Genomic DNA, 15,007 nt, shown 5'->3' on the forward strand with positions numbered 1-15,007 from the left:
TTTATTGTCACAGATAAGGACACTGAAGTAAGGCTGAGCTTAAGGAACTGGGTTCATAACATTCAGCATATTTATATCTAGATTAGGGCTCTGGATTTAGAACATTGGAAAATACCAACTTTGTCTGTTTCCATGGCAGTGCAAACAACCCAGTCACTTATCTTAGCAGGATTAGTGGTTTTCTAAAAGGATCTACACTCACATTTCTGGTATTTAGTTCCTGTAGATACTAAGAAGGTATGCCACGGTCTTTGGTTTCAAAGACTGATGCCATAAGACGTGACTAATCATTCTGACTCACTTTTAGGGACTTCCCCTTTGGAAGTGCCACCCAAACAGCATGAGAATGGGCTACGCACATGTTAATGGAAATACAGGCTTCATCTCCAAGTAACTAGGAGAGAAACTACACTGACAAATATGCTAGCTAAATAAAAAATTATACCGTAAAGCTTTGCAATGATTAAAATGTTGTGTTGGTGTCATCTTTCATTCATTTATTTAATAAATACTTCATGAGTGATGGGACCTCTATGTGTCAGAGTACCAGTCATGAGAATATACAAGTAGAATTACACGTTTCAGTAAGCTTGCAATCTAGCAGACACCATTCCTAACAACGAATGGGATTTCTTTCACTTAATAGTTTTTGGTCAAAGCAAGAGATTCTTCAAAATTACGAAAAAAGAAAAGAAAAAGAAAGTAAGAAATCAGTAAACAAAACAATTAAAACATTCTTTGTGCTTACAGCCCCAGGTGATCACCACCTTGAATTTTCGTGGCATAATTCATTGACATCTCTTCACCTCTCTGTCTCATTGCTCTGCTGGGTTGAGTGTCATGACCTCTGCCTGACGCATCTTTGTACCCCCAGTGCCTTATACACGCCTCACAACTGCTAGTCCTGCAGGAAATATTGACTGGAGGAGGCTGTCACCAGTTAAGCAAAGGTGAGGCTGACAACAAACTGAACACAAAAGTCAAATGTGAATGTGTTGGCTTTTACTAAGGCTTTTCTTTTTTTAACGATCATATGCTGACATTGACTTTCTGTCTTTGGTGTACAGGTCTATGCATTTTAACATATTTGTAGATCTGTATATCCACCACAATAAGGATACAGAAGGTTCTATCACCCCCAAAACACCTCCCTGATTGTCACATCTTCCTTCCGCCCAGAATTCCTGGCAACCACAGATCTAGTTTCCATCTCTAAACTTTTATCTTTTGAGACTGGCTTCTTTCACTTGGCACGACGTCTGAGACTCATCCAAGTTCATGTGTGTATCAACAGTCTGTACTTTTCATTGCTGAGTAGTGATGTATCACATGGTGTACCACACTTAGCTTATTCTTTCACCCGCTGAAGGACATCTGAGCTGTTTCCAATTTGGGGTTCCAATAAATAAGGCTGTTTATGAACATTTGTATACCAATTTTCATGTGGACGTTAGTTTTCATCATCTAGTGTAAATAAACAGCAGTAGAATTGCTGGGTCATGTGGTAAGTGCATATTGAACTTTCTAAGAAGCTGCCAAATCATTTTCCAAAGTAGCTGTACCATTTTCAATCCCACCAGTCACGTACAAGGTGTGATCAAAAGATACAGTGAATGCTTAAATAAAAAGATTATTACAGTAAAAGACACATTGCCATTAATCCCCCTCAAAATACTCCCTCTCGCTTCGAACACACTTACCTCATTGTTCTTGCCACTTTCTGAAGCAGCTCTGGAAGTTCTCTTTCATGAGTGTATTTACCTCATCCTCCATCATGATTACGCTCCACATCACACATCGCTTCTGGTATACTGCAATTTCTGTCAAACACAAACATTATAGTGTGTCCTCATCCACCTTATTCACCCAATCTGCACCATGCAACTTCTGGCTCTTCCCCAAAGTCAAAATGACCATGAAAGGAAAACATTTTGAATCAATTCAGGACATTGAGGCAGCCACGACAGCACAACTAAAAACACTCACGAAAAAAGACTTCCAGAATTGCTTCAGAAAGTGGAAAGAATGATGGGATAAGTGTGTTAGAAGCAAGGGGGTATTTTGAGAGGGATTAATGGCAATATGTCTTTTATTGTTTTATATATATATATATATATATATATATATATATATATATATATATATATATATTTATGTATTTAATTTAAACATTCACCGTTATTTTTTTTATCACACCTCATATATAAGTTTAAGTTACTCCACATCTTTGCCAGCACTTGGTATTGTTGGTTTTTTTTTCTTCATTTTAGATATTCTAATATGTGTGTAGTAATATCCTGTTGTGGTTTAAATTTGCATTATCCTAATGGCTTATGGTGTTGAACTTCTTTTTATGTGCTTATTTGCCATTTTTATATCTTTTATATCTGTTTAAGTTCTATCCCCATTTTTAATTGGGTTGTTTGACTCCTTATTGTTGAGTTTAAAGAGTTAATTATATATGCTGGCTATAAGTCCTCTATTGGATATGTGATTGAAAATATTGTCTCCTCAACTGTGGTTTGTCCTTTTTATTTTCTTAACTTCAGACCAAAGTTTTTAATTTTGATAAAGACCAATTTTTCTTTTATGGATCATGCTTTTGCTGTTATTTCTATCACTTGGCCTAACCCAAAATCATGAAAATTTTCTCCTATGCTTTTTTCTAAAAATTTTATGTTTTTACAATGACTACACAGACTTTTGATGAACAAAGGAAATGACTTACTTGATGATAGATTTCCTTCTTAGTGTTAAATTTGTTCATCTGGATTCCAGGAAGTTATAGGAGTCTTCTGGTCTGTAAATGGCTCTTTCATCGCAAACAGGAACCACGGTCTGTTGTCTATAATTTAAAATTCAAAAAAAGTCTGATAAACAAGTTCTTTCATGTATGTCAGATTCATTTGGTGACCACAGCTGATCTGAACTAATATGAGCCTATTGTCAGTCTTTTTTTTTTTTAAATCCCTTTTAATGTGACCATTATATATTCCATTACAGAACTATTTATGTGATAATTAGGGGGTCCTACTCCAGTCCTGGATTGGGGTATTAAATAATATTCAATATATGGACTGTACTACATATCTACCATCTGAAAAATAATGAATTCTAAATCATATTTGCTCATAAGTGTTTCCGAAAGAAGACTGTATATCTGAAATTTAAATGGGTCTCGTGACATGATAGTTCTTATACAGGGAACCTCTTCTTCAGGCATCTCCTAGTCCTTGTCAAAAGTTCTCACTTATGCGATTAAGGATGGGAGGAGACATTATGTACAGTGCTGTAGTCAACCTAAATAAATGTGTTTTCTCGTGACAAAGGAAGATTTATGGTGCATTTGCCCATTGTTCTTTGTGACAGTAAATAAAAATACTGACCAGTGAGGCCCTGACTATCAGAGAAGGCCTTTGTTTTCACATTACAGTACGTATGTGCATGGCAGGTGTGTTAGAAACAAGATGGCCAACCTGGGTCAGGTTCAAACATGGACACCTCAGACTTCCACAGACTGGGTTTCTGTGTGTCCATCAAGGCCCAACTAAAACACCGCCAGGGAGATGGGACGTGTGACCTGACTTGAGACAGTGCCTGGCATAGAGCAATGTCCCAATAAAAGTTAGACAAAGGTCATCTGACCACAATATTTTGTCATTTCAGCTGCAGCATTGCCTGGGATTGTACAGAAGGAAGTCAGCCCATGAGACTGAGGATGTCGTCTTCTGGGTAGTTTGAGAGGAGATCCGGGAATCTCAGCTCTGCAGTGGGTCATTTTATTAGACACGGATCCAACTGGAAGACATACTGTGTCCCGACGCGTGTCTTCCCGCCTCACTTACAGCTACACACATTCCAAGGAGGACCTATGATTCGATTTCATTCTCTGTCTGACACCAAGTACATCCTGAGACAGTTTGGGAACTACTCTCTATTGGCTTCCAGAAGCTTATCTCTAGACTTAAAACCTGAAGAGAACAAAATTAGGAACCAAGAACAAAAAGAAAGAGGGATTTTGCTGTCCTCTTTTTTTTTTTTTAATTCAGTTACGGATTTTTGTCTTGCAGAGCTCAATTTGGAGAAACGCAGTTAGATACGAGGCAGGGTTGGTTCAGGGGCAAGGCCATATTTAGAAGCTCAAAATGCTTGTTTTTGTGGAGCCAAAGGAATCGACACTTCTTTTTTTTTCTTCACGAAAGAAAACAGAAGCTCATTATTCTGGCAGAGGAAGTCCAGAAGTTTTGAGGTGGAGATTAAACCTTACTCCCAAACACTAAGACTCCTGTTCAGCTTCTTGGTTAAGAGTACGTTTTAGTAGCGTTTAAAAATGGTTAGCAGGCTACATTGGTCGGCTTTCTAAATAATTTAGAGAACTTGTGACCTGGAGCTTTCATGGAGTTGATGTAACTGTTCTGGAAATCTTTTGACTTGAACTTGAGACTCACTTTCATACAGCTGCAGTATGTCCACCGTCAACAGCAGACTGTACCCAGAAAAGCAGGAGGGGAAGGAGGAGTTGGGGGAGAGACATCCTTAAAAGAATTCTTTCCTGGGCTGCAGTTCCACGTATGGACCACCAGGTGTCTCCGTCTTCACACAAGCAGTCGGGTGTAATGGTGTACTTGACTGCCAGATTGTTTTTAAAGCCAAAGCCATTTTCTAGAAGTTGGTACAAATGAATATAAATGTGCAAACTAAATCACTTTCAAACTAAATAATTTTCAATTCCCCATCTAAGTAGGAGTAATCAATTGGGCCTTGTGTTTATCTTCTAATGTTGTTTAGGAGAACTAATTGGGGTAGTAAGTAAGCCAATGGATTTGGGAAATGGTGGGGAAAAAATAAATAATTTATCCTCTTCCAAAATCTCATCATCTGGTGTTTGTAAAATACAAGGTTCTTAGCATGCAAACAGGTTTATGTTCCCAGGAAATTCTTTTTGGTAAAAATAGACAAATTACATTCTGAGCTGGCTTCTGTACTCTATAGTTAAATTTGATGGTTCAATTTCTACTTTAGTTTGTTCTCCAATTTCAATCCTTGGCCCTGATTTAGTTGAAAACAACTCTCTACCAGGAAGTGCAAAAATGAGATTTGATTTCTTTCTTCCCAGAATTGAGAATGACATTGTAATAGTTACCTAATCAGATAATTCTAGTAAGCTCCCGAAGATACAACTGAGGCAACTGAGTCTATCTTGGGAAGACGTGCTGTTCTCGTGGTCTGCAAAGAAACACCACCAGATCAAGCAGTTTCATGGATATCTTTTATATCTCCCCATTCCTTTTCTTTATTGATTTACTTTTCTTTTTAAGTTATCCAAAAGATAGTTGCCGCCAATTTAGGAATCTCCTCTTTTAAGCCTTGCTTGTCAAAACGTGGACATTTCTGAAAGCCTTAGATATGCTTAATTATGCTTTAATTACGTTTTCCAAAGACATGACTAGAAAAATCAACTATTAATAGTATGGAAGAGGTACTTTATAAGAAAGAACTATGTTATCCTGTACAACCTTTTTCATAAGGTCTTGGGAGGCGGAGGAGGCGATAGACAGATTGCGTATCACAAGGCCATGTTCAACCTGAAGACTTCCCTTTTCTGTCATTGTTAATTTTTGTTTGGTTTTGTTTATTATTTTTGATACCTTTAAGACATTACTGTCCATTTCTCCAGCCACTATGGACATGAAGCTATTTGTAGCAGGAGCAAAACACACCCTCAGGGTTGTGTTCTCACCAGTGCTGTTGGTCTGTCATTCCTCATCCTTTAGATATTTGTTAAAGCTCTGTGTTGTGTTTCTCAACACCATTTATGATGTCATTTGTTCATTCATTTGACCAATGTTTACTACTTACTGTGAACTTCATGCCGTGAATAAAATAAAAATGACTAAGGACAGTCCATTCTCTCAAAGAGCTATTAAGCAGTGAGTAGAATTCTACAACCTATTTCTTACATAAACTTCTGGATCATATTGAATACAATGGAAATATTTAATGCTGCTGGTATTTGTGGGATCGCACAATTTTCTGGGTTTGGTTATGTAACACTTTAATATATAGTTATGTTTAAACAGCATTGTTATTCAAATACATGAAATACTGAGTCATATTATTATAGTAGAGGTGAAACTCAGTCATCCATATGTTTATACAAAATTACCATGCAAATAATCTCCCCAATATTATTTAATTAACCTAATAGATGCAAACAGAGAGGCACGGACGGCTACACCCCATCTATAAAAAGGAAAATTGAAATTCACTTGGTAAAATGATTTTCACTTGGCTTTAGTAGTCTGGATATAATTATTTTACTTTTATTATTATATTTAAGTCATTACATCTGTTTCCAAAATGTTCTGGAATGGAAGATTTAACAGGAAGCAAGTTCTGCAACTGGATCCCCTTTCTCTCCAAGCATAGCATCCATGGTGATGAATGAACATAGGGGAAGAAATAAAAGCAGCACAAACTGAAAGGGAAAACCTCTAAATGCTTAGGTGAACCTTGGCTAGCATGAAATGGAGAGACTCCATCTCTTCTGTTTCCTCTGAAAACCATTCTTAAAAAATCCCACAGCGCATGTTAAGCAATAGTCAAAAAGCCAAATAAAAATAAAAAAAATTGTTTTAAACTAGGCAAGATGAAATGGTGGAGAGAAATTTGCATTTTTTTGAGGATGTGAAATCTGGGCCAGTTCCTCTGATTTGAAAAGGAACCAAACAGGGCTATGTTGCTTTGTAAAACTGTGAAAATATGTCTGCTTAAGCAGAAAGGACCCCTGTAAAGTCTGTACAAGACAAATTCAGGGTCAAGGAAGTTCTCCATGCTCTTTCATTTACTGGCTGAACTCTGACTAATTTGCCAACTATAAACTTGCATTCTTCTTGCTATTTTCCACTTAGGAGGTCATTCACGAATTCATTCAATTAACATTGGTTGAATGTCAAACAGTAACAAGCACGTAAATGAACAGACATGGGTCTGACCATCAAGTGGTTCCCTGGCTAATGGGATAGCAAATGGATCCCTCAACTCACAATTGTGATACAAACACAATCCCAGCAGCTCAGAGAGTTGATTCTAACTGTCATACACTTGGGTGTACTTGAGCTTGGCCTTAGACTGTAACTAGCTTTGGGTCCGCCATGAAATGAGGGAAGGCATTTTAGGGAAAAATGAAGACGACCATGAAAATACAGAAAACATGCAATTATATACTTGGGAAAGAAGAGTGTGGCTGGGGTATGTATTCATGGGACAAAAGCAGCAAGAGATTAGGATAAAAAAGGTAGATTGAAACAACGTTACAGTCCCTCATATCATGACAAGGAGCATAGCAGTTATTATGTAATAGGTACATTTAAATGATGTTTTACAATTAAAAAAATAAAACACTGCATCATGATTTTATCACTTAGCTCTTTAGGTTGTAACAGAATGCCCAGTGAAAATGGCTTAAGCAAAAAAGAGAATTCATTGGTTTGCATAAATGAAGACGCCCAGAGGTAGACTTCAGGCACAGCTTGAACTCAGTGCCCAAACGACATTGCTAGGATCCATCTGTCTGTTAGTTGTAAGTTGGCTCTATTCTCAGGCTCCTGGTAGTAATGTCTTACCTCACTCGGCTGCCATGACCTCAAAGGGATGTTGTCAAACACCCACCTGACAAACCCAATCTCCCGATAGTTCAAATAACAATGATGGCATTGAATTCTTATCTTGGTTACACACTACGTGCTGAAGCAAGCACTGCAGTCAAGGTAATGGGAGGCACTGGTGGGTTTTTTAACCGAAGAAATGGACTCCACTCCTATAGCCTAGGCTTGGCCAGAAGTCATGATGTTTTCAAAGCTCTGTGGCCAGAAGAAAGTAATTGTGGGACACGACAAACGGCTACACTGAGTCCCTGAGAGGCTAAGGAACTGGCTAGTAAGTTGTCTCCCTGCTAGTAAACAGCAGAGCCTTTGAAATCTCTGTTCTACGCTATCATTTTAGGATAATCCTGAACGCTGACCATGAAAGGTTGTTGGCAAGGAAGTGATGTGGCCAGGCCCACTTTCAGGAAGGTGATTTGTGGCAGTGTGGAGGACAGCATATAGGCAAGAGACCCCGAGGGCAGATGACAAGTTAGGAAGACTTCTTTTTGGAAGTAGGGCGAGGACATGGGGACAGGCAGGGAGAGGGCCAGCAAGAGAGGCATTTCAAAGGTAGAATCATTAAACAGATTTAACGAGAGGAGGAAGGAGAGGAAATATGTTTCTTGTTCCTCATCCTGAAAGTATATTAAGGCTCAGTTTTCCCTAGATTTGACATTTCTTAAATTCCTTTCATATGAGTTAGTCATTTAATAAGCCCTTCCTCTAATAACCAGTCACAGAGACTGTGTCTGATACTCTGCCAGGTAGTGGCAGGGAACTCAAAGGACAGAGACCCACTCTTCCCTCTAGAAGCTGTCCACCAGAAACTCTGGCATAAGAAACGAGGTATGAGGATGCTATTAACAAGGTAGGAACACAGGAAGAGGAATGGAGTAGCAAGGAGGAGAAATGCGAGGGTGCATAGAGTGGACGCTGTGGTACCACCCAAAGTGTTCCAGAATGAAAGAATTAACTGGAAGCAAATCTTGCAACTGGATTCCCTTTGTCTCCAAGTATAGCATCCATGGTGATGGACGAGGCAGTTATTTAAGACAGAGACACTCATCATTCCACCTTTGCTGGGAGTCGTCATGGCTGACAGCTCTCAGCTTTACCTCTAGGAATGGCACTCAGCTGAAGAGTCACCTCACTCCAGGGCATGCCTGGAAGGGATGTGAATTCATACAATAACTAGTCATGGTAGGATATAAATACCAGGCCTCCTTGCCTCAAGGCAGGAGGGCTCTAAAGGGCCTTCCAGCTCCAAACCTCCCAGGGGACCCGCTGGGGCCTTTGCTATAACTGCATCCACCCTCTCCCTCTTCCTAAGCATGTATCCTATATTCCCCTATTGGTTTTGATCTCAGGAGTTGCCCCCAATAAGCTTTCTGCACATGCCTTCTCCTCAAGATGCCTGATCAGTGGACCCAACAGGGTAAGCTGAGAGGAATTCTGTGTAGATCCCAAGCGGGCAGGAATTACTCAGCTCTGGAGCTCAAGTGGTAGCTGTGGTTACAGACTGATGAGTCACCAACAGATAGATGATGGTGAATCTTGGAACTAGATGGACTCATATATGGGAAGATGGGGACGGAAAAAAAAACACAGACGAAAAAAAACCTAGGAACTGCTCTCTCCACTAATTGACCTTTAACCACAATCTTTTTGCACCCCATACTCTTTTGAGTATTCATGTACTTTTCTGAAGGATTTTTGTCCTGAAGAAAACTGCAGGCATTAGTACTTTCAGTTTTATGGTTATGATGAACTATGTCATACATGCAAAAGAATATATGTATGTGAAAAAGTCATGATGAAATGAAATGAACTCCCCACCACCCCCCGCAGTGTAAGAGATGAGACATCACCAAAAACTCGGAATTTCCTCTGTACTTTTCCATGATATTTCCTCCCTCCACACCCCTTGAAGTTCCTCCCAGCGCTAATGCCCAGCTAGTGGATACTGACAGGACACTACTTGAAGCAGTTACACACTGTTACCTCGGGATGCTCCAGCCATCGGGCACCTTCCCTGGGACCCTCTCGACGACTCCATCATCCAGCTTCTCAGAGGAATTCTGTCTGGCATGATGTGAAGCAGTTATCACTTTAATTTTATCCACATTGATAGCCAGTTTTCTAGCACCAATAATTATTCACCCAGTTACAATATCACATTTGCCTTATATCAAGTTTCCAAATATGTGTGGGTCTATATGTGGGACATCTGTTGTGTTAATTGATCCTTCCAGCCCTGGTCCTGTATGACTCAGCATCATTACTAAAGCTTTATGCAAATGTCTTGATATCTGGTTGAGAAGCACCTCCTAATTTGCCTTCTGCAGGGGGCTCTTAACTATTCCTGACCCTCTGCTTTTTCATATAAATTATAGGATCAGTTTGTCAAGTTCTGTGAAAAACTCTGTCAGGATATTGATAGGAATATCAGGAAATCAATCAATTAAATTTGTAGAGAATTGGCTTAGTTACAACACGCAGTATTGTTAACTATGGACATAATATATATCTTGATTCAATTGGGTATTTAAAGTCACTCAATAAATTTTTATAAAGGTCTTACATATATTTTGTTATCTTATTCATTGGTGTTTTGTATTTTTCATTGATATTATAAATAAAGTTTCATCACTGTATTTTCTAATCGTAGCTAGTATATATAGAAAACATTTATACGTGTCTTTAGTTTTCATGTTGCAGACGTACACTCTACTACTCGCTTACTAAGGAATTTTTAAATATAAAGAATGAGTCTTGACTTTTATTGCATGCTCTTTCTGTATACACTGAGACAATGGTTTTTTGTTTGTTTGATTTGTTCATGTAGTGAATGACTTTAATAGATTTTCTAAGATTAAGTTAATCATCTATTCCTGAAATGCACCCTACTTAGTCATCGTGTATTACTGTTTTATACATTGAGGGATTATGCTTGCTGTGTTTTCCTTAGAATTTTGCGTATATGTTCATGAATGAGAGCTTGTCTGAATCCCTCATCAAGATGCCCTCATCTGGTGTTTGTTATACAGGTTCTAGGAGCCTCAGAAAATTAGTTGGGAGTAAGTCATCTCCCTTTTCTATTCTTCGGAAAATTTGATGTAATGGAAGAGTCATCTGTTCCTTAAAAATCTGAATCTCTCACCTTAAATTATTTTGTGTCTCATGGTCTTTTTCAATCAGTTTTTATAATTTATATAATTTTAGGGACTCTGTTATTTATTGTGTTGCTCAAATTATTTTGGCTTTAACTTTTCATGGATTTTTAAAGGTTAATTTTTTTAAGTTTAAAAGCTATCTTTTTATTCTTATTCACTATTTCTATCTTAACTGCACTGTGGTTAGAGAAGAGAATCTGTATGATATTGATTCTTAGAAATTTGTTAGAATTGTTTGCTGTCTTAGCAGATGTTAAATTCTGTAAATAATCCAAGTACTTTGAAAATAAATTTTCTTTTCCAATTACTGAGTGCAGTTTCCTATGTATGTTGTTAGATAATAACCTTACTGGATTTTTTGGTATGCTGAACATATATATGTATATATATATATATATATATATATACATACAGAGAGAGAGAGAGAGAGAGAGAGAGAGAGGTGAAATTTTTCAATTTCTCTTTATACATGTCATTTTTTCATTTATACATTTTGCAACTACATTATCAGGAAGCTGCAGGTTAGATTTATTTTATTTTCCTGATGACTTAAAGTTAAATTTTTATGTAGTAACACTCTTTATCTTTAATAATGCTTTTTATTAAAGTCTTATCTTTCTGACATAATACAATTACGTAAGGTTTCTTTCGACTAGTGCAGGATTGATATATGTTTTCTATATTAATTTACTTTAATCCTGCCTGTGTCCTTATGTTTTAGAGCTCTTTGTTGTAAATAATCAGATATCTGGATTAAAAAGATATATTATTAAGTGTTACAGACTTTGTCTTTGAATAGAAAAACTTAATTTACATTTAATGTGATAACTTTATATATGCAGATATATTTCTACCTTACTCTAACCTTTCTATTCTTTTTCTATGTTTATTTTTTATCTTCTTACTTATTTTGTAATGCTTTGATTTTTATATATATATCCCTAGAAGATAGATAGATAGATAGATAGATAGATAGATAGATAGATATTCTGGGGTTTTTACTGGTTTTACTGGTTACCCTAGAAATTTAATATATATACACATATATATAAACATAATTTAATAACACATATTATTAATTGAATTTTTATCCTATTCCAGAATAGTATAAGAAACTGAAAATTTAAATTAGATTGCCCTCTTCTTATTTTTTGTTACCATTGATTAATACAGTCAATGTGTTTCAAACCCCATGAATTAGACTCAAATACACATTTACTTTTTATAAAGTACAACTTATTCTTTATTTTAAAACTTTTTTTGGTTAGTATTGTTTTAAATATCTACTCCCCATATATCTAGAAATGCAAGTCCCACCCTAAATTTTTAACTTCCCAGAGAACTCCTTAAAATATCTATAGGCATGGATTTCATAGTTCCAACTTGTCACACAACTGGGACACATCTGTATTAATTTTCTCTTTAACAAGGGCCTCTTGGCAAGTTTGAAATGTTGGCTTTATAGTGGTACTGACTGAAGTTTTCTGAAGCCCAATTCTCTTAGTTTGGTTTAACACCATAAATGCTTTTCTCTTGTTCATCATGGAATTTAATATTTCTTTTTAAAAAACAGGGCCCTTCTACCAACTATCTTCTTCATCCACAAGAATGGATTATAAATATGTGCGTGTGTGTGTCTGTGATCACATTTGAACAATCTGCCTGCTACACAAAAATTCCATTTCAAGTCTGTGTTCTGTGGTAGAAAGAATCAGAGCATAGCCCCACGCCCTCACCCCTATAGGAAGGCAAGGAACATCTGAACTCTATCTGTAGCAGGCAGAGCTGGTACCTAAAAGAGCGTGGGGAACTCAGCATGTACCTGCAACCGTTACGAAGATTGTATACAAGCATGGAGCATATATAAGCCGGTAGAGAAACATCTCTGGTATGAGACCTCACTTGTGAAATATGGAACCTCAGTTACCAATGAGTATACCAAGGGGTCTGGTGACTCCACTGCACGACAGAAGGTTTATTCTTGGCCGAATACAACCTGTCAACATTCTGAGTTGAATGTCCTCAAAACCCAGACTCTCAGCTAAATATTTCCTGGGGCTCTGAGACTGATAAAGTCTTACTTTTAACATCTTCATGTTAAATGTGACCCTGACCAGAAGTGACGGAGCTTGGAGCTACCATGTGGAGGGAGAAGGATTGCCTGTGGCAGAGCTGTTACCCCAGGGTAGGTGACAGTCATACTCAGAGTCAACCCTACCCAGGGGAGGTTGCCTACTGGCTTTGATGATTGGATCCCATGCTGGGGATCCAAGCCAAGTTCCACGCACATATAGAAAGCACACCTGCTGCTTTTAGAAATGGTGCATATTAATATCATAAATCTCAGTGATTGCCAAGACAGTCCTGCATATTGGGGACCCATTGTCAGCTGATGTTTTACTCAGACCTTGCCCTAACACCAGGCTCCTTTCCAGTTATTTTGGCAGGTGGGTAGGCTGTCCAACAGTACTTAGGAGGAAGAATGAGGGAAACACAGAAAAGGTTCTCCCTTCCTTCTACAGTTCAGTGGCCTGCTCCACGCCCTTAAACTAGAAGAGAGAGCTGAGGTTGGCATGTGGACCTGGGAAAGGACTGCAAGATTATCACATCCTCCCATCACAGCTGACCAGAAACTAAATTTGTCATTACATTTCTCTGTGCATTCATAATGATTGTATATTTCAGATTTTCTGCAATAGTCATGACTGAAAGCAGCTCATTGCAGGGTTCCTAAAAGGGCATTTGTCCTATGAAATCACGTGTCCCAAATCTGGGTTTGGGATTCTTTTCTGGATTCCTCATTCTGCGACAGATTCAATAGATAATCTCTACTGTCTTTTGTCCCCACTCAAGTTGAAATGAATGACAGTGCAGAATCCCGATTTATATAGATTCTGGCCCTCTACTATCTGAGGTTTCGTCCTTCTCATGTGACTTTGCAAGATACCATTTAGGGTTTTGCACCTACCCCTTATAGGGACCAAACAAAGGGTAGAAACAGAAGAGAGGGGTCCCACATGCGGTCTGCGAGTCAGTTTTTTTCTCACCCATGCACTCTCCCGCCCTGGGCACGACCCTCCTATACTAGCCCAGGTCACCAGGCTTTAAGGATGCCATCCCTGGCATGTGAACTGCTCCAGACTCATCCTCTCCCCTGCTGCCCAAGCCTTCCTCTCTGCAGACTCCAGCTGGTGCTGATTTCAAATGGACCCACCAATCAGAATTCCCACGCACATGACAGTTTTCCCTCTTCGAAGGCAGCATCTAATCCTGGTGTGTCTGGAATCCAGCTTAGGTGCGGGCATGTCAGAAACAGTCTCCTCACCATGACTTCCCCAGGACTAGGCTTCAGCAAGATTGTCTAGCAGTTCCGGAAAGAGGTGGAGCTGCAGAATAACTGACCTGAGTGCTATGTAGAGTTGTCCACTGAGGGTTAAAGTGTGCCTATTAACCCATTAGAAGCCCATTTCTGGCTCTCACTTTACTTTTTTACTATTTTAGGTTACTAATGCAACTCTTTCCTGCTGTACTTCCTCCCAAAGGGCTTTAACAACAATTGCTTCTGTGACCAGATGTAAAATAAAAAAAATAAAAAAATTAAAAATTAAGCCAGGCTATTTTCCAAATCAGCTTGAAAATTTGCCTTTTCACCAAGAATGTACCCTCTTCCTCATATCTCTGCCAGCAGTAGGTATTCTGATCCTTTTTAACTTTTGCTATCTGGTGGGTACAAAGTGGTAGCACAACGCTACTTTAATTTGTAGTTTCATGACTTCTATAGAATTTGAAAATATTTGTATGTGTTTGGTTGTCATTTGCAGATGATTTTCAATGAGTTCCTGTACATTTCCTATATCAAATTTTCTGACAATTTAGAAAAGCTATTTAGATATTAAAATTATTTCTTTTGTCCACTTTTGCATTACAAGCATTTTCCAAAAGTAATCATTTGTTGACAATGTTACATTTTTTCACATACATTTTAAATTTCAAATTAAAATTTTTAAATTAAAATTTTAAAAGTTTTAAGATTTTTTTTAAATGTTGAGTTTTTATTAAAAATGTTTACAATGCTTATATGAAAGCATCTATAGATTTTGAATTTCTAGTCTTAACTGAAAATATTTATTATCTTTTGGGTTTACTTGGTATATCATAGATTCTCAAACATGCAATCCCACTTCTAAG

At 37.9% G+C, this 15,007-nt stretch overlaps 1 long non-coding RNA gene across 1 annotated transcript in view; it reads right to left on the minus strand.

Annotated features, from left to right (window-relative positions):
- Positions 1-570: 570 nt before the first annotated feature.
- Positions 571-15,007, minus strand: part of LOC141567926 (uncharacterized) — a 233,282-nt gene continuing 218,845 nt past the window's right edge. Inside the window, exons 4-5 of the long non-coding RNA XR_016021636.1 lie at positions 2,729-2,845; positions 571-1,820 (exon numbers count right to left, since the gene is read on the minus strand). This is a non-coding gene — a long non-coding RNA (uncharacterized LOC141567926). The remainder of the gene's footprint in view (positions 1,821-2,728; positions 2,846-15,007) is intronic.

This window comes from Rhinolophus sinicus, chromosome 6 (genome assembly GCF_057876585.1).
Source record: "Rhinolophus sinicus isolate RSI-liver-muscle chromosome 6, RSI-T2T, whole genome shotgun sequence".
Classification (NCBI taxonomy): Eukaryota; Metazoa; Chordata; class Mammalia; order Chiroptera; family Rhinolophidae; genus Rhinolophus; species Rhinolophus sinicus.